Source organism: Ischnura elegans, chromosome 11 (assembly GCF_921293095.1).
Source record: "Ischnura elegans chromosome 11, ioIscEleg1.1, whole genome shotgun sequence".
NCBI lineage: Eukaryota > Metazoa > Arthropoda > Insecta > Odonata > Coenagrionidae > Ischnura > Ischnura elegans.
The window spans coordinates 72,312,087-72,339,701 of record NC_060256.1 but is presented as its reverse complement, the minus strand read 5'-3'; the positions used below and the strand labels follow the sequence as shown (position 1 = coordinate 72,339,701).

General features: G+C 41.5%; 1 protein-coding gene across 5 annotated transcripts in view; it reads right to left on the bottom strand.

The window, feature by feature from the left end:
• Positions 1 to 27,615, bottom strand: part of LOC124167817 (protein pellino) — a 255,333-nt gene that overhangs the window by 165,488 nt on the left and 62,230 nt on the right. The window lies entirely within an intron of this gene.

Sequence of the window (27,615 nt, the reverse complement as noted above, 5' to 3'; positions counted from 1 at the left end):
GAAAGGCGTAGAAAGTGGATTAGCAATAGAAGTAGCGAAACGGCCACATTGCATGTAAGAAGTACGACGTAGAAGTGAAAAAAAAACCTATGAGCTGGAACAGCTAGAGATAATAACCTTACTTTAGCTGCTTTCTTAATCGCCCAATAAATACGGGTGGATAATGAAGTTGATGGTAGGTGACTTAACTTTGTGGAAGTTATACATGATAAAGTAAAATAAAAACACTGTACTTCCCACACAATTTTAATATTTAGCGACCGGTTTTGACGTGTTCTACGTCATTTTCAAGCTAGACGGCAGTTCATTAAATGTTCACGCTAGACGGCGAAAATTAAAATTGTGTGGAAAGTACAGTGTTTCTATTTTATTTTATCACGGGTGGATAAGAAATATGGGAGGTTTTATTATTTATCCCTTTTTCTTTGCAACCACAAACAGTCATTCAGACGGCCCGCGCGACTTATTAAGTCACTCCTAAAAAGGAGTAGGCCATAGAATACGGGCGATAGCAATACCAAACATCTCCTCAATAAAAATCAATTAACATTATTCGTTCACAATATGAGATCATTTCAGTGCTTCAGCCTCTCTCTACGCCCTCATTTTTTCTGTTTTATTATAGTATTCTACCGATTAAGGTAGGTTTCCATGGAGTACTTAAGAAAGTACTCTGGGAGCCTCCTCTTCCTTCAAGCACTTCCCCCTTCAAATCACAATAACTTCTACTCTCTTTTATTCTCCCTAAAAATTCTCATCTTTTCCTTCCTCACCCTTGTTTACCCAACATTCTACCTTAAATACGATCATATATAGGATGCAAAAAACAGAGCAATTCAACAATTTCGGTGTAAAAGTGACTTAGATAAGTGAAGGTTGTCAACAGCTAGGTGACTCGTAATGAATAGGGTTCACTTCTTGGGAGATGGGGGCTTTGACACGATGTGAAATGTATCTCTAGGGGCAAGGATAATGTTTCCACCTCTACTGGGTCACTCCCCGGAGCGGTCAAGCATAAAGAAGTCACGGTGACTTCCGCCTGCATCGACAGCACCTCCTCAATTTCCCCACGGGGGTAGTCCACAATTTGCTTTCCAAAACAAGACCATCTAAAACGACAGAAATACACCATGCGTGTGAAGCTAAGGATGACCCTCCTCGAATCGCAAGAGAAGGACCTATTTAGCACAAATAATGATACTACTCTGCAAACGGATAAACCCCACCTCCTTGTGAAGTATTCGTTTCACGATTAGTTAGGTGGAATAACTTCCCGATTGGTTAGGTGGAACTTCCCAATACCTTGCTTCTCAAATAAATTAGACACGTTAACCATCGGAAACCATTTCGTGACGATTCATAGTTGGTCTTTGACAAAGTTATCCAAGTCTTGCGCCTATTTCATCATTATGCTACATCATGTGCCACCTGCTTTACTGAAAATCTTCAACTATCATACCTGAAGAAGCCGACTGTAACGCCGGCGAAACTGTCGTCCGAGAACAATGGACCCACGCGGTGTATTACCCGAAAGAGACGTATCTTCAACTATCATTAATGATGTGAAGGATAAAGTATTTTATGTAATCAGAAGTCTTTCTGGAGGACTTTTGGAACATCTCCATATAAGAAGAAAATAGAATAATTTAAAATTGCACCAGTTATTCCACACGCAACATACGCAAAATTGAGAACGCGACAACCAAATACAGTTAGGATAAAATAAAATCAGCTTTCATGCACACTGCACGACACGACTCACACTTGGAAAATTATCAATAGCTTTTCTAAAAACTAGGCACAGGGCATCTGACAAAACAAGGCCCTTCAAACTACGTCAGACGCGACAGCTACAATTACACAGCCCAATCGATTCACCAATTGGATTTTTGCTCGGTTTAAATAAAGAGGAGTAAGTCTCTGCTGTGAATAGTATGGCAAAAAAACATATTTAGGCAATAACCTCCAGTCGCACACTTTTATTCCAGTCGCACACGTTTCACTTACACGAATAGACTGGATTCCGCGGAAGTAATGTCAGAGCTTTAATTATTCGAAGCGTATGAAATGGAAAAACAACAATTGAGATGAATCCTGGGCTTTCCATCGATCAAACGAGTTACCTATTAGAGCATTAATTATATTAAGCAACGATTATTAAAATCTATAAACCTGTCAAACGCACAATACCGGAGAGATGGGGCAAAGCAAAGGGGCTTTCCCCCCAAAGTTTATAATAGCATGTATTCAGCGTATTAGGGTTAACTCGAATTCCTGTTCGACGGTTCGACACTTTTCAAGATTTTTTTTCTGGACAATTTACGTGATTTCCTAAACCGTCTGCGATGGTAGCATCACATCCTCTTGATAATGATCCTGAGGAGAGCTCAATCAGCTTTTCCATTGAGCTCTTCCGATAGATTCCCGCCTGCAGCAAGCTATTCTGAATCGACTGCTCTCGCTTTTCCATTTTTGAGGATGTCGTCACTTCACCATAAAATTTTACATGGAATTTACAGGTGGCTGACAGCTATGGTCAATTGCATCATAGAGGAAAGGAGAGTCGGAAGGGTGGAAAGAATCAATGACTCTATGTTAACCTAATCTTGTCAATAGGTACGAAGAGACTTCGGCTTAGCTTCGAGGTTTGTCAGTCTCCAAGCAATACTGAAGAAGGAAACTTTAGCAAACACTGTAGAAGCGCCAAAATAAAATCCTTCTCCTTACATCGAACTGGGTAACCAAAACACTAGCTAGTAAACAACTTCGATTTCTCATCGACTACTCTCGACTTAGAAAGTTCATAATCAATTTCTTTCGAAGATACCGAACTAGAAGCAGTGCCGACGCCAGTCCCGACAAAATATGGTTTGAACTACGTTGGTGGCCTCATAGACATTCATAAATTGAATAAATTTGAAAACAGAGACTCCCAACTGGCGATCCTATGAACTCAAGGCCCTCACGTTTGATTGACCCGTGAAACCCCGCAAGCCCAGGACAGAACCATCCAGGCTTGCTTCCTCCTGGAGACACCTACCCTGACCCGTCACAACGCCATAAGAATACTCCGGCGTGTTCCGTAAGCGGAGACCTGAGTATCGCAGAAGACCCGACCACTGACTGGCGACCAGCCCTATTCGCCACCGATAGTGCCCCCGGAAAAGGAAGCCAACGGCAAAGCCCAACACCCTTCAAGGGTCGCCACGAGGAGCAACGAACAACAACAAGGAAAATCGAAAGATGAAGAGGATGAAGCTCTTCTCAGTGCTAATAAGCGAGAGCAGTCGAGTCAGACTGGCCTGCTGCTGGCTGGAATCAATCCCAACCCATCGCCCCTTCCCCACCCTAGGTTATTTGGAGTGGAAGGGGGTTCCTTTGAAGAAAACTAATCGAGGAGGGGAGGGTGACGGTCGGGAAGAACGAGGCAGTCCAGCAGAAGTAGACTAGGGGAGGAAAACAGGTAAAAAAAGAAGGGAGGGTAGCAGCTGAGCGGGTGAGAGGTTTGGATGAGGGTATTGAGGAAGAGAGTGAGAAGGGGGTGGCATAAGATGGAGGAGACCAGGAGGATGGAGAAGGAGAGGGAGTCGGTGGTCACGCAGACTTGGCTCCTCGGGCGATGATAGGGAGACGCCATTTTTAAACAACGGTGTTGCCATGGAGAGAGAGAGAGGGAGGGAGTGAAGCGAAGAGAAAGAATGAAGTCTCCTTATGCGGGGAGCAAGAGTGTAGACGGGGTCCATGGGCAAAACCACCAACCTCAACCAACTACTTGGAAGTGAGTTTTCTCGCAGTTCAGGACGATAGCTCTATCAAACGTGCATGAGAAATTGAGCATAGAAACAATGAAGCCATTTCAGTTTACACAGGTTGAACTCCAAAAATATAGCCTTACATAGTCGTATAATTCAATGAATCACATGGTTATGACAATTCCGTGACAGAAGGTGGGCCATAAAAATAGCATGAAGAAAAGGCCAATAAAGAACTTTGATAAAGATTGCCAAAAAGCGCACAATAAACAAAACGGATGAACTTTTATATTATGTACCTACCTAAGAGATACATGTTTACGGCATTAAGTAAGCCACAGAGAAAGAGTAAAAGAAAACCTTAGATAGGATTTGAGACGCAATGGAATGAAGAAATACTCTTCTGAATTTTACAAAATTTTCAAATAGTACATCTTAAAATACCCATGGTACAAGCATCAAGAATAAATATTTAATGAGCAGGCCAAGTTTTAACAAAGAAGTAGAATTCCATACTCAATCATTTAGTTAATTATGTAAAACAACTATTCATAATGTCATCAATTTTGTTTTCCACCGCTTCGCAAAGGTTGAGAGACTTATTCAAGGGCAAGATGGCTCATATTAATTTCTAAACTCGTTGGAGATAAAATGCAATTCTTTCGATAATGCCGGGGCAGATCCCGTAAAAATATGATAAACCATGACCGTAGCTTTCCACTGGATTCATCCAATTACGATAAATATCCAAAAAAACTCAAGAAGTGCCAACCTATCGGTTATCTATCAAGGATGATTGAAAGTTGAAGGTGGTGAGGAGAGTTAAGGGTCAGGTATTGTCAGAGAGAGTAGCCGATAAATGGTAGTCTTACCAGTCCACGTGAAAAAGAAGAACACTTTCCATTTGGCTTTGATACGGCATTTAGCGAAAGACAATAGGAAGAGAAAGCATTTTCAACCAAGCCTTAAACGGCGAAAAAATACCTTGCCATTGAAAACTGTAAATACCGTCACTTCACCATCACACAAAAACACTTAAAGACGACGAGAATGCAATGAAGAATGCTTTCAAGTTATCCAGTGATTCAGTGAGGACATCAACAGGGAAGGTTGATGAAAGAGGGCTGAGCAACTAATTAACGAAGGAAGTTTGAAGTAATTCTAAAGCACATATTTTCATACCAAAGCACATTAGCGTCAGGTGAAACGTTACCCCTTCAATGAGGCCTTTTAGGTAGATCCTCAGCCCATTTCAAAATATTTTTTTGGATTTAATGATTTTTCCTTTTATTATAAACAAAAACGATAAATTAAGTCGTCTTACTCGGACATAAAGATCCAAAATCTACAAGCAACCCCACCACTGCCAACATCTGACTTGAATTACCATCACTGTCGACTCCACTTCGCGGATAATCCTCATCCCGTTGGAATGGTAATTGCGGAAATGGTAAACTATTCCAGGTTATATTAAAGAAAATGTATAGCCAAACTACGCCGCTGCATAATTTTCGAAAACATCAGTATTGGCAAATCTGATCATAATACTACAATAAATATTACCCTCGAGTATAATAGGAAAATACTTAGCTTTTTCACACTCAATGACCTAAGATTATCAGTAGCAATTATTCACATATACATAAAACCTAATTCCGCCAGTGAAGTGAAAATAACGCTTTTATAAACTTCGGAAGCAAAATTAACAAAACTAATTCCGTCAACTAGCCACCTCCGACCGTCACCTAACCACTGAAGGTGATGGCGAGCAGATAAAATTCACAAAAAGTCTCATAAGTATTACTTATCTTACCAAATATCCAACAGATCTAACTAGAGTACTCTCGTGATGACGGTCATATTATTTCTTTAAATAATAATTACGGTGAGTGGGTAAATGAATTCTAGATGTAAAGCCTCAGTTATAGCCGATAGTTGAATTGTCATCCCTTCATCAGATAGCAAGCAAAACCAACGGCGTTTTCCATCGCTACTTTTCCTTTCGTGTATAAAACAGCGGCTATGAAAAAAACCGTTGTCTCATTCGAGACCATAATAAAATATTATATAGGCCGTTGATTACAAGCCTCAAAAACGAAAAGAAAAGAAGACTGATGGAAACGAAAGAACGAGGTGGCGAGGGAAAATTCACCGACGGAATTTTCGCACCCATAATAGGGAGGGATGAAAGTGCAATGTTTTTAAAGCCACCGCACGCAGCTAATGAAAATACGACGAGTCGTTCGTAAGGTGTACAGTTTCCCTGCGCCAAGATTATATTATCTTAGTAAAATAACCATGATAAATGTCTATCCATTGCGTGTCGCTCCTTAGTATATATCTCATATCTTAGGGCTGATCACGCAAAACCCGCTGATTAGTCATACGAATGTCGCAGATAGATTAAGGAAAACGCATGGGGAATTCCTCGCTGATGCGTAACAATTTTTTAAAATTTCACTTCGATTGAGGTTCTGCAGGAAGAATACCATCGCTGATCCCATAAAACAGCTCACAAAAATAGGATAAAACATGCAGATAGACACACAAACATATAAAAGCCGTAAAAATTAAACCGACAAAATTATAAGAAATACTGATTATTAGAAAGATTGTGAAGAAAGCGTTCCTAGATAACCATGATTATGTACGGACGAAAATACTGAAATATATGATTTGAGGCAAACTAATTACAATGTACAGGGAGAAAATCCACAAGTGCCACTAGTCACATTTAGAGATTTCAAGCAATAACATGGAGTCATACATGCACACACACGACCAAATTTTTCATCTCTCTACCAAGCATTTCCAAGAGGCAATGTTGACAATGAACAAACCTTTGGGTCTTTCACTTAGCTCGTAATTAAGACAGGATTTTTATGATCCACATTACATCCGGTTAGTAAATACTTAACAGCTTTTTACAAAGGGACTAAAAGTTCGGAATTGGCACTTTTCATCGAAATGATCTTCGAGAATCGCAATCATCAAATAAAACCAGTGAAATTTAATGGTTGCATCGTCACAGGTCTCGTCTGAAGCTTCTTAAAAAAGATATCCTTAAGCATTCATGGAGTCTAATTCAAAAACTAAACCCTTTTAGTCCCGCGACTCTAACGGAACAAATCCATGATCCGCTAAGATGACGAAAGGAATAAAAGGCTTGAGAGCAAGAAGGCTGACAAAGGGACGAAGACGTTCCCCCTGCAAATTTATAGGGCTTTCAAAGTCTTAAAAATTGAAGAAAGCATGATTTATTTTCCAGGAATTTTTTCGTGGATTCGGATCAACCAGCTGACGATATTTACAGATTTCCCTAACATTTTCCTGGCCACTCTTATCTTTCAAGCCTTGACCAAGTTCATCCCATGAATAGCAATCTTGACAGGAATTGTTGAAGGAATCCGTCACGCAAAGCCCAAAATATTTTTTAGCATAAATTCAACGCCGTGAATCCCAAGTTGGACGAATCACTATGGGAGTAGAGCTAATTAAAATAAACTGACCACGAGAATTCTTTAAGGCAATACTGAGACAATCAATAGAAACAAAACTCAGAATGCCAGCTTTTGTATCCTTATACAACGGCTCTGCTAGATAGAAATATTTGCTAATTCTAAACATCAAATTCTGGACTACGAGACACTTTGCCCAGGACGATTTTCGCATTCAATTGAAAAATAAATTATTAGGATTAATAACTCCGGGCAGCATTCTTACACGAATACTGATCCACTTCAACTATGATTCTAATCAACCTTGAGAGTAAGCACACTACTTGCCCAAAGCGTTACGATACACGGTACAGCACAGACGATTACTATATATGGTTACATCAATCTACATTCGCCTTAGGGGAATCAACAACCGGATTTTAACCTTAAATGAGAAAGTGGATTTCATTGGGAAAAAGAAATAGTAAAAAATATCGAAATCCATCATCGTTTCGAGACAATTAACGCAATTTTCCAGTTATTTGAGCGAACTTTCTGATCCCACAAGCGATACGCTTTAATCTGAGTAACCTTACGGTTAAAGAAGGTTTACTCGGAAGTAGAATGGCAAATAACAACTTCACGTCTGAAGGTCTCCACTCCCTGACTACACTCACTTCTTCTTGCCACGTAAAAATTGAGACACTTGAATTTTGGTAGTGATACAACCGTTGCAACATTCATAAATTGTATCGCTTATATATGAGATTTTAAGCAATTATTTTCAGATAAAAAACCGCAAGATAATTAAAAAAACGTTTACAAACTGATTCTAAAACCCAGCGATTAAGATGACCCGATGAAAACACATCACAATAATATTTACATGGCGCTCACAAATACACTCCCTTCTTCACTTTTGAATTGTGCAACAATAACCGTAATGAAAATATTGTCCACGTAACATACGCCACAAACGCAATGGATTACTCACTATGCTAAGAACGTACAGGTGGAACCCAATCAGCTCACCTCAGAGGCAAACTATTAACCAACAATCCTATGTATGTGCGGTTAAGCGGTAGAAAGGAAATATACGCATCCTTCGGTTACACAGTAATACCCCTTTACGATATGGTTACATGACAACCTATAGCTCGTAAACGCTTCTCCTGCCCACAACCGAATGTCATCGAGACCAACCTGGAAAGAAATGAGGCAGGCGAAGAAGGCGTGCACGTCACGGACGCGGCGGATATTGGTGACCAGCTGTAAGCGATCGAATTTATAAGATCGAGTGACCCGGAAGTCACGAAGCGTACATGGCAGGTGAGCAGAGGGGAAAAAAAAGAAAGAGATATGACAGCATGCGTGTAAGAGGCGAAAACCTGGGAGGGGGAGAGGTGGTAGATTCTGGGGAAGAAAGACAAGGGCGGAAAACGGTTTCACGAAGCGAGACAAGGCCTCTCTATTTGCCATTCTCCGCTTCCGCCCAACGGGCACATACCAGTGTTGGACCACAATCAGCGAGGTTAAGTTTATATGATCAGATAACAAGGAATACATACGTCAACATGAAATTACGTAAAATCTTGTTTTAGGCGTGACTTGGAATTTCAACACAAAAAAAGAACACTTTAGCATCTAATAATTTTCCGGCGAATTTTTATTTACTAATTTATTTATCTTCCCCGCCCCGATAACAGCCCACTTAAGGCCTTTTACTTCGGGGAAATAACGTCTAATAACGACTATCACACACAACCATGCCCTGGGTAGGAGCTAACTATCCAGGCGGGACTCGAACCCGTGACCTTCGGTTTGGCAGACGAGGATTTTACCCCGCCGCCACCGAATATAGTTAAAAAAGGATATTCGGGCTTCTAGTCGGGTTATCTCTCTCTATTGGGCCATTCGTTTTAAAAGATGGCCTACTTCATCCACTCTCCATCAGCCCTGATGATGAAACGCGACTCGAATTCCGAAACGTCGGCTGAATGGAGAGAGATAAATGAAGAGAAAGAAAATAATGAGAGAAATGGAGAGAGGAAATTCCACTGCTATTTTTTGACAACACTGTAACACTTTCCCGCTTTTCAACAATTTAATTCCGACCTAGTTTTCGGGCTTACTGAATAGAAACTTACTTCATAATTGAAAATTAATTATATCCCAATGAAATTTGAGTGATTTTTTAAGTCCAGATAAATTTTTCCGAGCAAGAAAACCAGAGTTAACAAAATATTCCGATTTAAAATCATCACTTAATTTACTTACACGATTTTCCGTCCCCAAGTGAAGTCAAGGGCTACATTATCCAATCGCTACTGCTACCTAGGTATCATAAATCTAGGCGTAATAAGGGCAGAGTGAGTACTAAGTAAGAGTAAGAACCCAACAACAAGGAATGAAGTCAATAATCATATTATTTGAAATCGAGTAAAAAAGTCGATTGGTATCGATTTATAGAGAGTCAGGACGTGCCCAATTTAGCAAGAATACCGTGTAAAACACCGGGGCGAGAAATCGTCGGTGTGTGATTGATGGCAACAGGGGGCCAATCAACAGTCGAAGCGAAACAGCGCGAAAGATCACTAACAGTCACGCCACAAAGGGGCGACAGAAAATTACTACTGTAATACTAAAACCTGGCACGGATCCAATCATAATCAACCTCCAACGAAGGAATCCTGATGCAATGGAAAATGTTTTCATCACGACAAGACGCTGACCTACAGTTCGTATGAATTAAATTAGAATAATAGGAGTAAATTGCCGCTCTATACAAAATTGTGCTACGAGTACCGGCTGACCACAGGTAACCCCAGATTCGATCCTTACCGGATATTTTTCCTAAATAAATACGAGCCTTGCTAGGGTGTTCCACTGGGCGCTATGTCCGTGTCCCTGGGTGACATTGCTCACCAACACCAGCGGTAAGTTCCCTTCTAAGCCTACCTTTCCTACCTACCTACCTACCTACCTACCTTTCCTTGAGTATATCCTGCCGGTCTAACGCACCCATTGGTGCGAGACCTGAAGAAATTAACGAGTATAGAGAGTTATTTTTAAGGCTTAATCTGTTGGAATTCTAACATAACAGTAAATGAAAAGTTAACTGGAAATTTTCCCTAAATACTTTAACTTCACGGACAGATCCAATAGGTCACTTGAAGACAAGACTTAAATGCATTGGAACCGGACGTGAAGAGAAATTATTTGTGTAAAGGAAACAATAAATTAGATGCTACAAAGGGATCATATTTCTGAGTGAAAGTGAAGGTTGGACGCTGACACCCGCAGAAAAGAGAGGGAAAATTTAAAATGTGGTGCTACCGAAGAATGATGAAGATAAAATGGATCGACCGAGTAATGAATGAGGAAGTGCAAGTGCTGGGAAGAGTGGGAGAAATCTTCTCAAAATCCTTAGAAGAAGACGAGACAAATTGGTCGGCCACAACATGATGACCTGATGAAGACAACCATTGAAGGACAGGTGAACGAGGCACAGCCCCGATTGAGCTATATAGGTACAGATTATTTAGGATGTAAAACAGAAGAAATACGGCATAATGGAAAGTGCTGCGTCAAACCAATTTCATGGCTGTTGGCTAATGATGATGACGTGGAAAATTGGTAATAACTTTTAATTTACTCAATTGACGAGATCTGACACACGTGTGATAGCTAAGTGGAAGATAATGCACTCGAAAATACTTATATTAAATTGATTCCCATTTGATTTAATTGGTACCCAATTCCAAAATCACAGAATCCTAAGCAATAAAAATTAAAGGAGAAATGATTGGTTGAGTTACGAAAACTACCTCAGAAAACAGAGCGGAAAATGAGTGATCTCACTCACTATTTCGTCTGCAATAGATACCAGCAAATGAATCGAAGATTACTTTAATAAGGAGGATTAACTAATTTATCTTGATTCACCCTTATCATACAACAGTTAATCCGTGTCATACACCCTTACTTACTCCGGATATCGGCATGATTGCATAGAAATAGTTATTGCAAATACCAAGAGAGAAAACACCTGTGTCGCTTTCTGTAAATAACATACTATGTAAGAATGAAGCCCTGGCACGAATGTGTGTAAAAATGCGGACGAGATCTTATGAGAGAAACACGAAAACAGGGCATGCACTGCTTCTAATCACCAGCAGTGGCTTGAGGGCAGTGATAGAAGAGACTTCAGTCTGAGCTGCACTACACTTATCTCTTTCTCCCGAGCGGTCGAAATGGAAGTGGTGGCCAGGGCCCAAAGACCAGACACCACGCAAGGGCTTCCTCTCCCAGGACATAACTTAGTTCTCGCATGCCTCACTTGTAAAAAGACTAACGAGAGTGGCGACCATATCTGTGGGAAACGGGCTGTTTCAAGCGTGGCAATAACCCAGAAAACCGTGGAAGCAAGACGCCATCGAAACTTCTTGGAGGAAAACACCTAATGGAACGATAAGAAAGTACTCTCCTGAAAATGGATAGGGCGTGTGGGCGAAGACGATGTCTCTGGGAAGATGCTACTCGGGTTCCGCTTCGGAAAGAGTTCGAAAGGGAGCTTACGGACGTTAACTGACATGTGGACAAATACCAATACATCAGTGTTATCATCAGGCACCAACTTCGTATTGCAGGAGCGCAGTTCTTAAACGCCATTTTACACGGGGCACGTCATTGCGCAGGCTAGCACTGAAAAAAGTTTTGAAATTGCGAGAATGCGAGCTCGGCATTAGAGCAGGGGCTATTTTGCCATCTCACGTTCATGAATTCTCACATGCGTTTTACCGATTCACCGATTTATGCGACGCAATTTTGACTCCACCTTCGCACAAATGTCAGATTGTGTAATTACGTGTTCCGTGTAAACTGGCCTTAACACTTGATGGAGACCCGATCAGTGTGCTCATTCGCTATTTCTTAAGAGCAATCTACAACTAAAAGTATCCCTTTTGAGACGGTTGATATCATTGAGGATAAATCTAGAGTCCAACCAGACCAGAAATACGAAAAAATTGGAGAATGCTAGGGAAAGGTGGAACATCCTCCGATAACGCAAACACCAGATGGTTGAAAGGACAAAATATCTGTCCCAACATTAAAGGTTTTTCATAAGAAGTCATGATGAATTTGCTCTGGACCACTAGCGCCACACGCCTCACGAGTGGCGTTGCACAAGCTTAAGTCGTAGCAACCACATCAAGAATCAGCTTCCCAGATGGGAATACAAACCGGGTGACCTCAGTGGTCTGTGATAATGTTGGTGCCAACTGAATCAGAGGCGTAACTATGGGGGGATGAGAGGATATAACCCCCCCTCCTACGGCCTCAGAGAAATTTAAAAAATATTTAAAACTATTGTCTAGTTTTGACATATAAATACTTCGTCTGCTTAAAGTTCAATTTTTAGTGCCAAAATGATGCTAAATCTATTTCCAGGCATGACATTTTTCAAAAATTTATAGTTACGCTACTGAACTGAATCAATGGTAAAATATATCCAGGGGCATACCTGTTCCCGTAAATGGTCGAAGAGTCCATCCTCCATTTATAAATATGAAGTACATCCCGAGTAAATAGCGGTTGTAACGTTTGATATTAAATTATAGATGTATATACATTGCCGATGGAGGAGAGGAAGGACTGTTGAGGTTAGAAGAAAAATGGTTAGTTTTCCGAAGTAGTGAGGCTAAAATAAACTGCATCTTTAAGAAAATAAAGAGGATTTGGAACAAAACAAACGTCTGACGTTACACGGCAAACTAAAGATATATTAATATAGCAATATGAAATCCCTAAATTTGGTTGCCATGATATTCTTTATTTTTTCTAACCAGTTTGTTTAATTGACTATTGGAACTGGATATCAAAGTGTATTTTGTGATGTATTTATATCCTCTGATTAAACTGTTTTTAAGAGGGATGCTGTTCGCGATTTGGACTACAAAGGATTTTCAGAATATATATTTCAACCAGACAGCATTAGATTAGTTCGAGAACTGACAGTTGACTTTCCAATGTATGTTGATATCAAGCCGCCATTCATAAGGTAATTTTATAACTTTTCCACCCCTTTATAGAAGAAATTTCACGAATACATCACGCGATAAACTTCTATCAATTTTTCGGCAGAAGAGAGTATGGTTCTTGGGGATGGAAGGCGATCAACGGAGTCCAGCGGGCGCCGACCTCTGCAAATGGGCGCCCCTTCAACAGCGAGACCCACCCCACGCGTAGGGGCCCCGCGTCTTTCCCCCTTTGAGACGGGGAGATCTTCCCGCGGCGCAAATTTGGGCAGCACGATGCGTCCGGCGAGGAGATGCGTCTCGTCGGCAGTCAAGCCACCAGAACGACTGGACATAAAAATCGAGGGGGAAGTATTACGGACTCCAAAGGGAGATGGAATATTCGATCCACTCTTGAGCGTTGATCCTTGAACCACGGCCGGTGAAAGGTTTTAATGAGGCCGTAAAAAGCTTCCGATAAAAATATAAATTTCCATGGCAAATTCGTTCGCATTATTCATTGCAATCAGCCCGTGTCCAACTTTGGACCAGACGGGCGATGGGCTTGGCGTAGCCTTGAAAGGTTTTCCGCACCAAAAGTTCGGACAGCCACGGTTTAATACTAAGAAACTTTCGAGGTATTCCAACGGGACTAGATTTTAGCCGGAATATCGAGACAATGAGTAAAGCAATGAATACTGAGGAAATGATTATAAATATCTATTGAGAACTATGCCAGCGATAATCTATGAAAAATGTATAAGACAGCAGACGATACTATTAAACTTAAAAATCATAATTACTTTCAGTATTCACGAACGAATTTACTTTCTCAAAAATAACCAAATTGAAAAAATACAAATAATTAACTGCGTCTTTAATTTAGTAATTAGGTATCTAAAGACACGGAATTAACATCGAAATAAATTGTCAAGTAGCGCAGAAGATGAGACCTCTTCTGTCGTCTTCGATGACTGCAGGGAAATGTTCTGCTAGGATAACGAGAGTTCATCCTCCACTCTGCATCTTCATGCCAACCCCGTTCAAAATCGGCCGAATGTATTTTCAATACCTGTGTGGCTATGAAACCCCATGTAAGAAAGGTAAGCACAAAATATTACAAATATTAGGCTAATTAACTGTTCAGGAGTCAAAAAACGATTGTAATCGAAAAGCTAAAAATGAAACTCAATGTCGCGTGTAGATAACCAATACAAGGGCTCCCCACTGCCAACGAATGGACGCGCAATGCTAATTGTAGGCCAAGAACATATCCGTCCACCCTAACTGCGCAACTGGAAACGAAAACGAGGCAGCTGCCCGGAAAGAAAAACACGAGGCGATGATCCTCTGGAAGCGAGCGAGCGAGGAGGAGAAGTGAGGAGACGGAGCGCCAAGCAGACCGAGTCCTCGGCCGCTGACTCCGAGAGAGAGAGAGAGACCGTGAGATGTGGCCTTCGAATGCGTTTAAAGACTTGGGTTGGGCGGCGAGATGAGCGCCTGAGGGGGAGAACGAGGAAGGGGCATGGAGAGATGGATTGAGATGAAAGAGAGGGGGATGAGGGGAAGGGGTATTGGCCCCGAGGGGAGGAAGAGAGAGAGAGAGAGAGAACTCCAAGAGGAGGAGGAGGACTGTTGGTGAACGCGAACGGCCGTTCAACCCTGACTTCTGGGCAAAACAATCGCGAGGCTGTGGAGGGGGCTCAACGAGGGGCAGAAGGCGGCTGTGGAACGGGGAGGTAGGAGGAGAATGGGGTGTGGGCAGTGAAGAAATGGGGAGGAATAAGATGCGGAGGAGGAATATGCGAGCTTATGACGGAACGGAGTAAAAAGAATAGCTGAGGAGAGAGATCCTTGAGAGACTCGGCTGGAGCAACTGGGATGGTAACGTCATGTGGACGGACTAGTGCTCCAGGCGACAGGATGCATGAGGGCCAACTGTGGACGGGCTTGGTGAAAAAAATTGCACCACATCAAATTAAAAATTAGCATCATACTTCACCGAGGCTTACTCAAGTATATAGAGGCCGCAATGAGCAGAAAAATGAAATACGACGCGATTCATGCTTTCGAATATAAAACAAAACTTATGAAAGTCGGAAAATGCTACCGGTGTATGAATATGTAAAACATAATATGATTTTTTACGGCAGAAATGAAACAAATTCCTTAACATAGTCGCATAAATGTTTTCTCACATCTTACATATGCGAGGGTATAATATTACAGAAAAACGGTTTTAAAAAATCAGTTATGTTCACAGGTAGTTACTTGAATAATATAATTGCCTTGTTAATGTCAAAATTGGATGACTTTTTACTTTGTAAAGCTCTTAATCAGGGGCTACAATACTCTTCAAAGCACTAAGGAAATACAGCAACATAGTAAAAGTTCGAGCAGGCAAGCATTAAAAATCTCTTTTTTGCTCTTCACGAGACACTTTTTAACATATAGAGAGGGAGAAAGGGATGCAGATGCTCACAATGGCTATGATCTGAATCTCATCATTGAAGAAGTCCCCATTTCGCCGTTCTCAAACCAACAAAATTCCACCTGTAGAGCGCAGTCACTCAAAAAGTAAGTCTCATAAAAGTAACAAATCCCTTGAAAAATGCTCTTTTAACAAACTGAAAAAATAAACAATAAAAACTGAGCTCCATAGAGCTCCATCATTAGATAATAGGCAGTAAGTTCCCGAAAACATGCGTCTCACACAAACACCATTGGACGTCGACCGTTGCAAAGCTCAGAGAGGAATCAAAACCAAAAATGGCTTTCCGTTCCTAACGATGCAGGAATACTGACGGGTGCTCGCTACGGAATCAAAATGTCTTTTCTCAAATAAGGTCTAACGAAGCGGAAAAATCTCATATACCTCAAATGATCGACGCGAAAAGCTTCCCATCTTTTACACAACGATCGTCCCAATCAAATATTTTACGCACTTTCAAAATAATACACAGAAAAATTAGGTCAAAATCATGGCCCTCAACATTTATCAACAAAATATGAAAACAATATCATGGATTCTATTAACTGTTCGGCAACATCTGCTACCTGTAGAAAACAAAACCCCTCGGCGGGAATTCTATCGGGTTCTTAAATAGGTCATAACCACTCAGTGTACAAAGACGTTCAACGAGAAGTCTTTTTCCTCAATCGCTTCCATCGTCACGCTCACAGACCCTTTACCGGAGGCCAAACTGCAAGAGGGTAGGGGGTCGGCTAGAGGAAAGATCACAGGCCTGTGTGGTGCACGTGGATATAACCTGACACCACTGCGGACCTTACTTGGGTGATGAGTAGGTTGGAGGGCAGAGGTTATTGTGTTGATGAAATATAGTGAACAAATGTATTTCCTGATTCTCTATACCTCTAATTTTTGGGGGCGTTTAGGGGGGAATTTGAACATCGCAGAGAATCTTGTAAATGACACCAAAGTCATTGCGCAAGCCATTCGCCCATACCTTGAATCGGTCAAAAAACCTTGAAGCCAAGAACTATTTGGTATTTCTAGTATTAATTTTAAGTAGGTAAGATATCACCGAAAAAAACGATCCTTAAGAAATAAGCAGCAGACGAAAATTGTAGGAACTGGCAGAGAGACAAGAAAGCGAAAGCTAGTAAGGATTATACAATCCAACGGTACACAGTCTGGTTGCAAGCCTCGGAATCCGAGAAAACGACCTTTTGTCCCCAGCCCCGCTGCCATTGATGCCTGTGCACAGTTTGAGGAGCGCTCTCTCAGCCCACGAGGGCCACAGTCGGCTTTCCTTTCTTATCTTTACAGGAGTGAGGTGTGGGCGGGAAGTGGCCAGAAAAAAAGGGCAGGAAAACATGGGCCGATGGTTCCGGACAAAGCTTAGGGGACAGGCGACTGCTGGAAAAATTTCCCGGCCGAGTTCGGGCACGATGATGGACACCCAAGAGACCACGAGTGTTTTGAGCAGACGCCCCGCAGGTATAACACCTAGGAACGTCCAAGCAAAGCGAAAAAGGTAGTTTCCGAACACATGATATGGGACGGAATATATGTGGCGAGTCCCAACAATCTCACTCTCAACATATGACATAGGTTTGACATCAAATTTGAGATAAGCGATCCGATACTATGTTCACAGGAATTGCTAAAATAAAACATGGCCTCACCAGGAATCGAACCAAGGAACTTTGACATTCCACTCCAATGTTTAGACTTCTAGATCACCTGGAATAATAGGTGCTCCTGGTACGTTTGATATAGGTAATACAGGTATTGGAATCATTAATCGACAAGGTTGGCTTAAATTAAGTGCGTGCCAATAATAGCGACCGCGTTTAGCTAAAAGACTGAAATGAGACATCGTCCATTTCAAATCCCTAAATGGGTAAAAAATGAGTTTCGTTTCCTAATATTGAGTACAAGATATTTTTCACCCGAACATCCTATGAGCACAAAACCCGCAAGTTATTCCAATGTATGATGGTACTCATTTTTAAGTACACAACCATTCAATGATGGTAACATATTTCACGTTCAATGTGGTTATTTTGGACTAATCAATATAGAATAAATAAGCTTTATCAATTACCACCTTTTTTCTTGACAACAAATACAAACTTTAAAACTAGTCTTTAGAAACAGAATGTGTTTACTCTCACGTTCCAACGTTATTTTCGATTGCACTAGCTGCTAACTTCCCTCACTGAGATTATCTTCCCTTTTATAGAATCGCAAATTCAATTCCGAGTATGCGCAAATGATTAGATAAATACCGAAGATATTAGTCGACGTAAAAATCTTAACATTGAACACTTAGCTATGGGAGGGAAGTCCGATAACCAACCAGCAAGTTTAAAGATTGCATTGTCAGAGAAAATGACATCGCTTAATCGACAGCTTATAATGGCCGGTGGACCGGAGACTATTGGTTACATAACCAAAGCAGTCATTACATTCGAAAATTCATCGTATTTATCGACATCCAGAACTTATAATCACAAGCTAGTAAATATTGCCCCGATTATATAAAATACATCCAAATCTTTGGCTGAAAGAGGTAGAATTGAGAATGGTCACTGAATATGATCGACTTAACATTTCACACTCCAGGGAAATTTAACAACCGAACAACTTAAGTATCATACGAGTACTAACTATATAGAGGTACATTGCTACTTTTTCCACAGTGAGAACCGTGCACTAGCAAAAATGATTTACTACGAGGTTCACGTAAATGAAACACTTAAGTTTCCATTTATAAATACCCACAAAATCTAAACTTATTTCTGAAAAAGGCAACCAGAACGTTAAGCGACGATTTTCTAACACAGATAGTGAAAATTCAACCCGCTATAGACACTTGATGTGGCTTCCACGGTAATAGGAAAATATAAATGAGAACGAAAAGAAAACTCGGAGCCCAGTTAGCTTAGTCAAGAGAGCATCTGGCTTTCAATCTGAGGGTTCAGGATTCTATTCGGGCGATTTTTTTATGCAGGCCCATTAGCTCAGTTAGCTCGAGCGACGTGCTAATAACGCTAAGGTTATGTGCCTGATTCCCCCATGGGCTAACTATTTCGCCGGCTTCGGTGGCGACGGGGTGAAGTCCTTGCCTGCCGCAAAAGACGTCGCGGGTTCGAGTCCCACCTGGGTAGATTGCCCTTATCCAGGGCATGGATGTTCGTGTGCATTTAATATTAAAGTTATAAACCGCAAAGTAAAAGACTGTTTTCGGTGACACAGGAATAAATAAGTAAAACTCATAAACGCTGCCGCCAACTCTCGATTCTCACCAAATTCTTCATCTCTCGCCCCGGGATGTGCTACACTAACAGAGAGAGATGCCTAGAAATAAACGGACATGGCCAAACATCACAACCCGAATAAAATCCCCACGATGATATCCAGGACGGTTGAAGGCATCCGGCGTGCGGTGAGCGTAGACCAGAGTACATCCCGTCTTCTCAATCGCACACTTTCCCGGACGACACTACAAATGCACCCGGGACTCCTCCTCTTTCAGTTTGAGGCGAAAGTGTCGCATTGCGCGTCCTCCGCACGCCCATCCGAATGCTCCGTGGACCGTCATCACTTGCAGTTTCGAGAGATATCGATTGGGCGTCTTTCAAAGAGCACAGGGCTCACATTCTTAACCCCTCTCACGGACGAGTGAATAAGTCCACTTGAGACACTTTCCAAAATTCTTGGAAGCTACGCTATGGGGTGCATTAGAGGGTAGATCGTCTACAGGAGCGAAAAAATTAAATGACAGAAGGGAATGGAAATATAAATGTATGCACGCATGCAAATACAGATTCGAAAACCAGAGAGATTAAGAGATGTTTTGGGAGGGTCAACAGCCACTATCACGATTCAGATGGGTAATTATTATAGGTGATGAACCGTTTAAGGAAGATTCACAAGGAAGCTGATACGTTGATATTCACAACGACACTAACTATAGTATGTAACGCCTCCTCATCGAAACGCGCCTTAGAGCGGAAAAGAGCTCTCCCCTGTACCCTGAATCAGTGACTTTCACTCGCACGTTTCTTAATTCAGCATTAACTCTAACCTCACCTAATTTCCAACCTTCTGTTTGAATCACTGAATGAATGAGATTCATTATGACCCTGCACACCACCTTCGAGAGTCAACGTCCACGTCCGACTCTGGTAATTGATATTCCAAAGATAGACTTCCGGAGGACAGCTCCACAGCTAATGCTTACAAGGCGGGAAGCCCTTTGATTGAGGGCTTGGTTTCCGATTAACGATGGGAATGATTCCATAAATAAATTACAGAGAAAATGTTCGCGTTTCCTTATTACGTAATCGTATCTTAGGCTAGGCTTATCGCGCGGCATTCACGTCGTAATTCTCCATCAATATCGGGAGACTGTTTCAATTTCCAGGAATTATATAATAACTTGAAACGAGAGCATATAATGGCCAGATTGACAACTAATACAATACTATCAACCTACTTGAACAGCACACAACATAGTCATGTAATAGTGCATAATTAAAAAATTCGTCACTACTGACGAAGAAACACCTGAAAAATGCAACTAGATTATTAAAAAAGGATTCATAACATATTGTCAAGCACACAGAGCATGAAAATTCCGGAAAAATAATGCGTGACTAAGCTATAACAATTATACCTTAAGTGTATCATAAATATCTTTCCCTAGTGGGTACTTATCACTCAATTTCACCGATTTATTGCACACTTTCTACCCTGCGAGGCGCAAAAAGAAACCCTACGGGTGAATAGGCACGCTTTGGAGAGAATCTAACCCATGGTATTCGGATTCCACGTTTGCAAATTACGAGCCCGGATAGTAATAAGGTAAAAACAGCTGTGGTTATTTTCCGCACTATTTAATTCGTTCAATCGATTTAAACGTTTACACGTCACTATCAAGAGCTATCTCTTGATAATGACATGTAAACGTTGAAATCGTTTGAGTGAATAAAGTGATCTGGAAAATTACTACAGCTGTTTGTATCTTATTACTATCAATGAACTCCTACAGTGTGAACTCGTCAACAATCGATCTGATACAAGCCTGGAAAATACAAGAGAAAGTCACGAATGAAACCGAATACCTGCTCTCGAGCGCATCAATTCATTCGCACCGAGCAAGACAAGCGCCACTTGGGCCCACCATATGGACCACTTCCCGGAGCTGAAATGCGCCACACGAATGCAAGAGGACCTGTGAGAATTGCCCGTAATGCACGCGCCATAATGGAGCTCCTCCAAAGAAACGTGGAAACTTCCTCGGAGCCACGCTTCCTCGACGAAACCCGTCTCGGAGGCAGCCAGAGATGACCTCGTCAAACATGACAACCGCGCGCACCTGGGAACGGGAGAGTGGAGGGAAGGAAAGGAGAGGGAGGGGCTGAGAGAGAGAGAGGGAAAACCGAGATGCCTGAATGCAAATTTTTTCGCGAGGAAGCGGGGGGTGGAGGCATTGTATAACAGCGGGATGGTCGCGTTCTGAAAGCCCCGAGGAGGAGGGGGAGGATGAGGAAGGAAGACGGTTAGTGACGTCGAGACGCCGGTTCACATCAAGGAAGGCGCCGCTGCTGAATACTAATGCCGGGCAGATCTTTTTATCTACAAAGAGACTGCTGTTCAGCGTACAAGTATGTTGTACTCCTCGAGCCGCATTGAGGATACGACATAAAGGGTGCTATGGCAACAGATTAATGAGTTATATAAACCAAGGATGATATACGACATGAAAAAATCATTTGGCTAAGCCCTAATTTTTTTACGGGTAATATAATCTTTGGTGTATGTAACTTTGCACACGTGCGCGTGACTACGTTCCAAGTTATTTGTTCAATGCACTTATTGACAATCTAAGATTTATTGTGAATGGTGTCCGTCCGATGCCTTCGTAATTTTGATTCACTACTAGGAACTGGTTAAACGCATTGGTAAGGTCTAGCTGATTTTAACCATCATTAAGTAATAAAGTTGCACTTCTATTATTGAGTACTAAAAAAATTATGCGATCGGTTGAATGTGAAACAAAAGCATTTTGACGTGCAAGTCAATTGTTAAAGTTCCCAGAAATTTATAATCCAAATTGCAACCCAATCGGAATAATACGATATGTAGATTTTTTGACCGTGCTAGATGGAAGACAGCTAAGTTGGCAGGGTAGATGGAGGAAGAGAACGGGATTCATAAAAAGAATGAAAGGGAATAGGCCTTATTGTGAATTGAAAAGGGAAGTCCATTGCGAGGGGAGACAGGCCGGAATATGCAAATATTGAATAAGGCTAATGCACCGTGCAAAACTACCTTCACCGAACAATACTTTATGTCCCATGCATTTTAAATGGAGGTCAACGCCTCGGCGGTGTGCAACAAGATGGACGATAGGTTTTTTTTTGCCTCCGTCCAGGGATAGTGATTCCATTGTGTTGAGTTCGTTGACAAAGACAATCAACTAACATCGAGGACTATCTTTTCTGCATATTATTTCGCGTTAACATAACCGAATTTAATCAATTAATATTAGTGAAACTTGTAGTTAACATTGCCCACCGATTCACCTTCTGCATATTATTTCGCGATAAACATAACCGAATTTAATTAATTAATATTAGCCAATGAAATTTGGTACAGGATCGTCCGCCTCTAATGATAATTGTCACCATAAATATTAAAAAGGAGGAACTAACCACAAGTTGACCTCTAAATGTGTTGTTACCCACCGCGCATTTTAATGGGTTTACAAAAGCCGCCACTCGCGTCGCTGACGGACAAAATGATCCGATTTTCGCGGGGAAATTAGGTATAATTAGGGGTGTTAATCGAATTTTATTCACACGATGAAGTGACTTATCAAATTCATAACTTTTAAATGCTATTCCTCGTAATCAAAAACATGGTACAGCAAAATATTGGGAAAAAGTGGATCACATCGCACTCATCTCCGCGCCGCGGACGTTTATGAAAACCGATTAAAAATGCGACCGAAGTGGCAACAGACATCAGCCTTGTATGGGATGTAATATTTGGGCCTCCTCCATGCAGTCCCCTTGATTGTCACCTAGAGTGATGAGAGACGGTTGTGCCCAAAAAGGGGCCCTCGATTTGCCGTCTGACGAGGAGTAAACCGGAGGGGTATGCACAAAATGTACCCACATAGATCGCGGAGAGAGACAAGGCGGGGATTTAATATTCAACACAGCCGCTGGGGCCGCGACCACTCGAGCGGAAGCTTTTGAAAGTCTAGAGGTGAGGAGGGGGAAAAACAAGCGAGTGCGATAATGTATTTTTTACGTGTTCCTAGGTTGCCGGTGAGAGGCGGCAGAGGGAAGGCGCATCTAACCACCCAAGAAACTCAATTTACGGGTCGAGGCAGGAGGCTTGTAACAAGTGGCTCAAAAAACGCCTTTTAGCTGCGGCTCGCGTTCCCCGAGTGATAAAATGCGCAGGTAATTTGTTTCTGCGGTCATGTCGTACATGTGGAATTCCTAGGATGTGTATGTAAGCGGAAGGGAGGCAAGAAGGAAATAATGTTTACTCTTGGGTATGGATGGCTAGGAAAAAACACATGGCTCACATTTCACCAGCGAAATAAAATTCATTAACACAATAGGGAAGTGCACCTCATAAGATATCCCTTTACATCGGTGCAGCAACCTTAGACCAGTACACTTTCAACTCGTCCCGTGAAATCATACTCTGTTAAATATTCATCGTCTATTGCTACTGATATTTTTCCACACACACTCGTCGATGTAGAAACATGAACTAGCAGCTACATCTACCTTCCTCCCAAATCGTAATGTGTTCGAGACTTTAGTTGCTATAATAGGCTTCTTTCCATCACAAAATTTCCGTCCGCAGTGAAAATGAAAATGGAGTAATAGTCGTGCGTATTGATCCTTATATTCTGGGAATTGAAAATAGCAAATAAGAAGAAAGCGTCAGGTTTAATGTGAACGAGACAGATTATTTAGGTTGATTTCACTTTATTTACAAACTTCAGCTCCGTTGTACAGCCTACGATTAAATCGACCACAAGCACAGCTCTATACGGTACATTTTGTTAGTTAACATAGACAGTGTTGCAATGATGTGGGCAACTGTAATTGATTATATGCTGGTATATTTACACTCCAAAAATTCTTTATAGAGGCTTAAAGAATGAAGACAGGTACATTAAAATGTGCGAATAGATGTGTAATGTGGATATGATCTGATAGGTGGAGCACTTTGAGAGTGAAATTGCTTCCAAAGAAATGTTCTTTTACATGATGGATAATGGGTAAAAACCCGGCTAACACACTTCAGTTAGTTTCCAGGCCACACAGAAGCAAATATAGATGAATACCCCATCACGGATAAGACATATTACCCCAAGGGAAGCTTCAATCGTTCCATATATTCCACACTTATCCGTAACCGCCTACTGTTTCGACATGAGACATCATTACGAAGGATTCCAATTACTTTTGGCAATGACATGATAACATTATCTATTCTCCAAAATATGACCACAAGAAGTGAAGAGTGGAACGGGCAATGTGAAAATCATTTTCCAGTGATCCTTTTCCATGAATTATCTCCCGATACTCTTAAACTCGACAAATATACATGACTTGTGACGCCGTCGTGTAGAACTACAACCGCGTGTCGAACGAACCAGGCATCGGATTCTAAGGTAATCCACTTTAAATTTTAAAATCCGAGAGCGTCTGCAGTTGCCTGATATGACACGGGTTGAATAGTAAAAGAGGTTACCCTTGGTGGAGGGTACAAGCGTGGAAAGACGCACTCGGAGGGAAGAAATTCAATTTCTAGAGCCGAGGGCGGAGGCTTATTACAGCCATTTTATGCCTCGCTGGACCATGGCGCTCTTGTCCTTGAGGAGAGGGCGCCCTTCTCGCAGGAGACGACCGAGGAAAGGGGCGCGAGAGATCATCGCCAATGAAGGAGCCGCCTTAGCGGGGCGCTGTCGGAGATTACGCGGGGGAGGCCGGGAACGCTGCTCAGACGGCGGCGGGTAATCTGAATTCAGGGCCGGCCTATTATCTCCATCTCCTTCACGCATCGGTGAAACGCTGTGGGTCCCCCTCGCTGGAAAAGCCAATCCGAGAGATGAGAGGCGCCCTGGCACAATGAGACTCCTTGGATATCCACACCAACTTCCAGCACTATTTGAGGAGTGAAATGCGGCCCATTTACTTGAAAGAGTTCCTGCCAAGACAGGGTGGATCCGAACCCATACTCATCTCTTTACTTTTTATTTCGTTCAAATAATATTACTTAAAGAATGGAAAATAGAAGAATGAAACTTTATCAAGTTCACTGAAAATATTTTAATAGGCACGATCCGAGATTCATAACATAATGCGTCTTCAGTTACGACTAGCATGGTCTATTTACGTTACGAAATCCGGCTCGTGCTAATTAAAGCAAATTCAGTGAACCTAATAATTTCTTTTTTCCAAAACGGAAAGGTTTCACAAAGTAAGGCCTGAAGCTGTCAGTTATACTACTTAAAATGATGAATTCAACAAACATGTATGATCAATATTAAAGTATTAAATGGATATAAAATTTTAAACCATATTTTCAATAAAAAGCCTGCGCAATCACGTTATATCTATCTTTGAACACTGTGGGTTTTCCACAGCATCAATACCCTCATCACTTACACTATGGCCAAGTCAACCATCGATAACTTAGTAGATCAGTAGAGTAGAGCAGTAAACTCAGAAATTAGCCCCGTTGAAAAACCGAATAGCATTCACCGAGAGAGCCCTTTCAAAGGAAGGCCGCTAGCCTCCGACCCGACTGCAGAGCCTTCGTATGCTTAACTCAATTAGCCTTATGATCAAAATCAATTCGCAAACTACTAATTCATAAAGGTGGTGAGGTCATTAAAGTATATTTATATGATGCATCCCATCCGTTGGGGTACGTTATATCGCTTTATGTTAAAAATATATAAGCACTCAGGCAGTAACCCACGGTGGTACCTACGTTTACGCAACCACTGACGTAAACGAAAATAGCGTTTACTCTGTTTCACAGAGTAACTCCATAATATTCGAACAAAGAATCCACAAGTGAATTTCAAAACCTAAAATAAAGGAAACCGTAACTAGTGAAAGTGTTAACCCAAATGGATTGTAGGAAAAAATAATGATCGTAGATCCTCTTCAAAATTGAAGAATTAAAAAATGCAGTCCATATGTGACCGAAAGATCGTTCGGTCCAAATATAGAGGAGGAGATTCAGCTAGTATACACATTTATTTTATTGCCACACCACCGAAAACAGCGCTATTTGGCATCATAGCGGGGCTTTCATAACATTAAACGATTAAACGTACAGGAAAATGCATGCCCTGGATAGAGATGAAACCTACCCAGACTAGATTGGAACCCGCTGCCTTCGGTTTAGCAGGCGAGGACTTTACCCCGCCGCCACCGAGGTCGGCAAATTTACAATCACGTGTCATAAAGATATCTTTAAATACTAGTAGAAACAATTATAGCTGCGTAATTCAGGATTTTCCCAATATGTTACAAAATACCTCACTGCGTACGATCATATACCTATTTCACATGTGGCCTCAACGAAATTGGCGTGAAGCTATTTACAACTTTCTCAAAAAGCTGCGGAAATCGTGATGTTTAAATATGGAATAAAATCGCATAATCATCGGGGTATTAAGAGGCCTACATTCCTGTAATCTACATCTACATCTATATAATACCCCGCAAGCCGCCTAAAAGGCGTGTGGCAGGGGGTGTTAGGACACCAGCCGTTTACAGCTAAAAAAAAAATGAAGTACCCTAACGAGGTTGGTACTAGCGTTTATTGAAGTCCTTTATGGTTCGGGGGAAAAACGAATTCCCATATCTATCCGTTCGGCAAAACATCTCTCTTAATTTATCGCTTCTATCGGATGTGGAAATATAGTGTGGCTCTAATATTATGTTCTCTGTGTCGCTCTTAAAGATATCCATTCTCAATTGTTCAAGCAATCTAAGCCTAGCGCGCAGCCTCCGAGTCTCCATTGGCTCCCAGCCTAATTCGCTTAACATCTGGGTAACGCTGTCTGTACGCCCGTAGCAGTTTTTGACGAAACGCGCAGCCTTCCTTTGTATTTTATTCAGTTCGCGGATTAAGTCTTTCTGCACCGGATCCCATACGCTCGCTACATATTCAAGGTGCGGGCGGACGAGAGCGAAATAGCACCTTTCTTTCACTTTCTCATCCGAAAATCTTCCCACAATACGCTTGACGAATCCTAATTTCTTCAGGGCTATGCTGCAAATATTCTTTATATATGTTCCCCACGTGAGGTTCGAGGTTATCGTAACTCCCAGGTATTTCACTTCGTCTGTTGCCTTTATGTTAATACCATCCACTGTATAAACATGGTTAGAATTGGACGAATTCCGCAAAAAATATAACGCCATGCATTTGCTCAGATTAAGTTCGAGTCCCCACTCTTGGCTCCACAAATGAACGTTATGGCTACACATTGTTTCACGAGAATTCAACGTTAGCTGAGATCAGATTCAAATTATTTTAGACAAGATTCTAGTGAGAACAGGATGGCACGACACAAGAAATTGCACATCGTTTAAATTTTCTCCATTACGCATGGTTTCTGCCGACCTGACAAGTCATCATAAGGTAGAAAGATATCAGACATTTTAGGTAGGCAGGTGTACACCAGAAAAAATGAAATTCATGACTGATTCGATGACACAGCTACATAAGATTGGCTCACGTGAATTAAAAACATCATGTGTCTACATAAGATTGAAGATGCTCCATTGCTATATTTTAACGAGTTGACACAAAGAATATAAGAGGAGGAAGCTTAAAAGAAAAATTGCAATGCCTTTTAATACCACTGAAACGGCAGA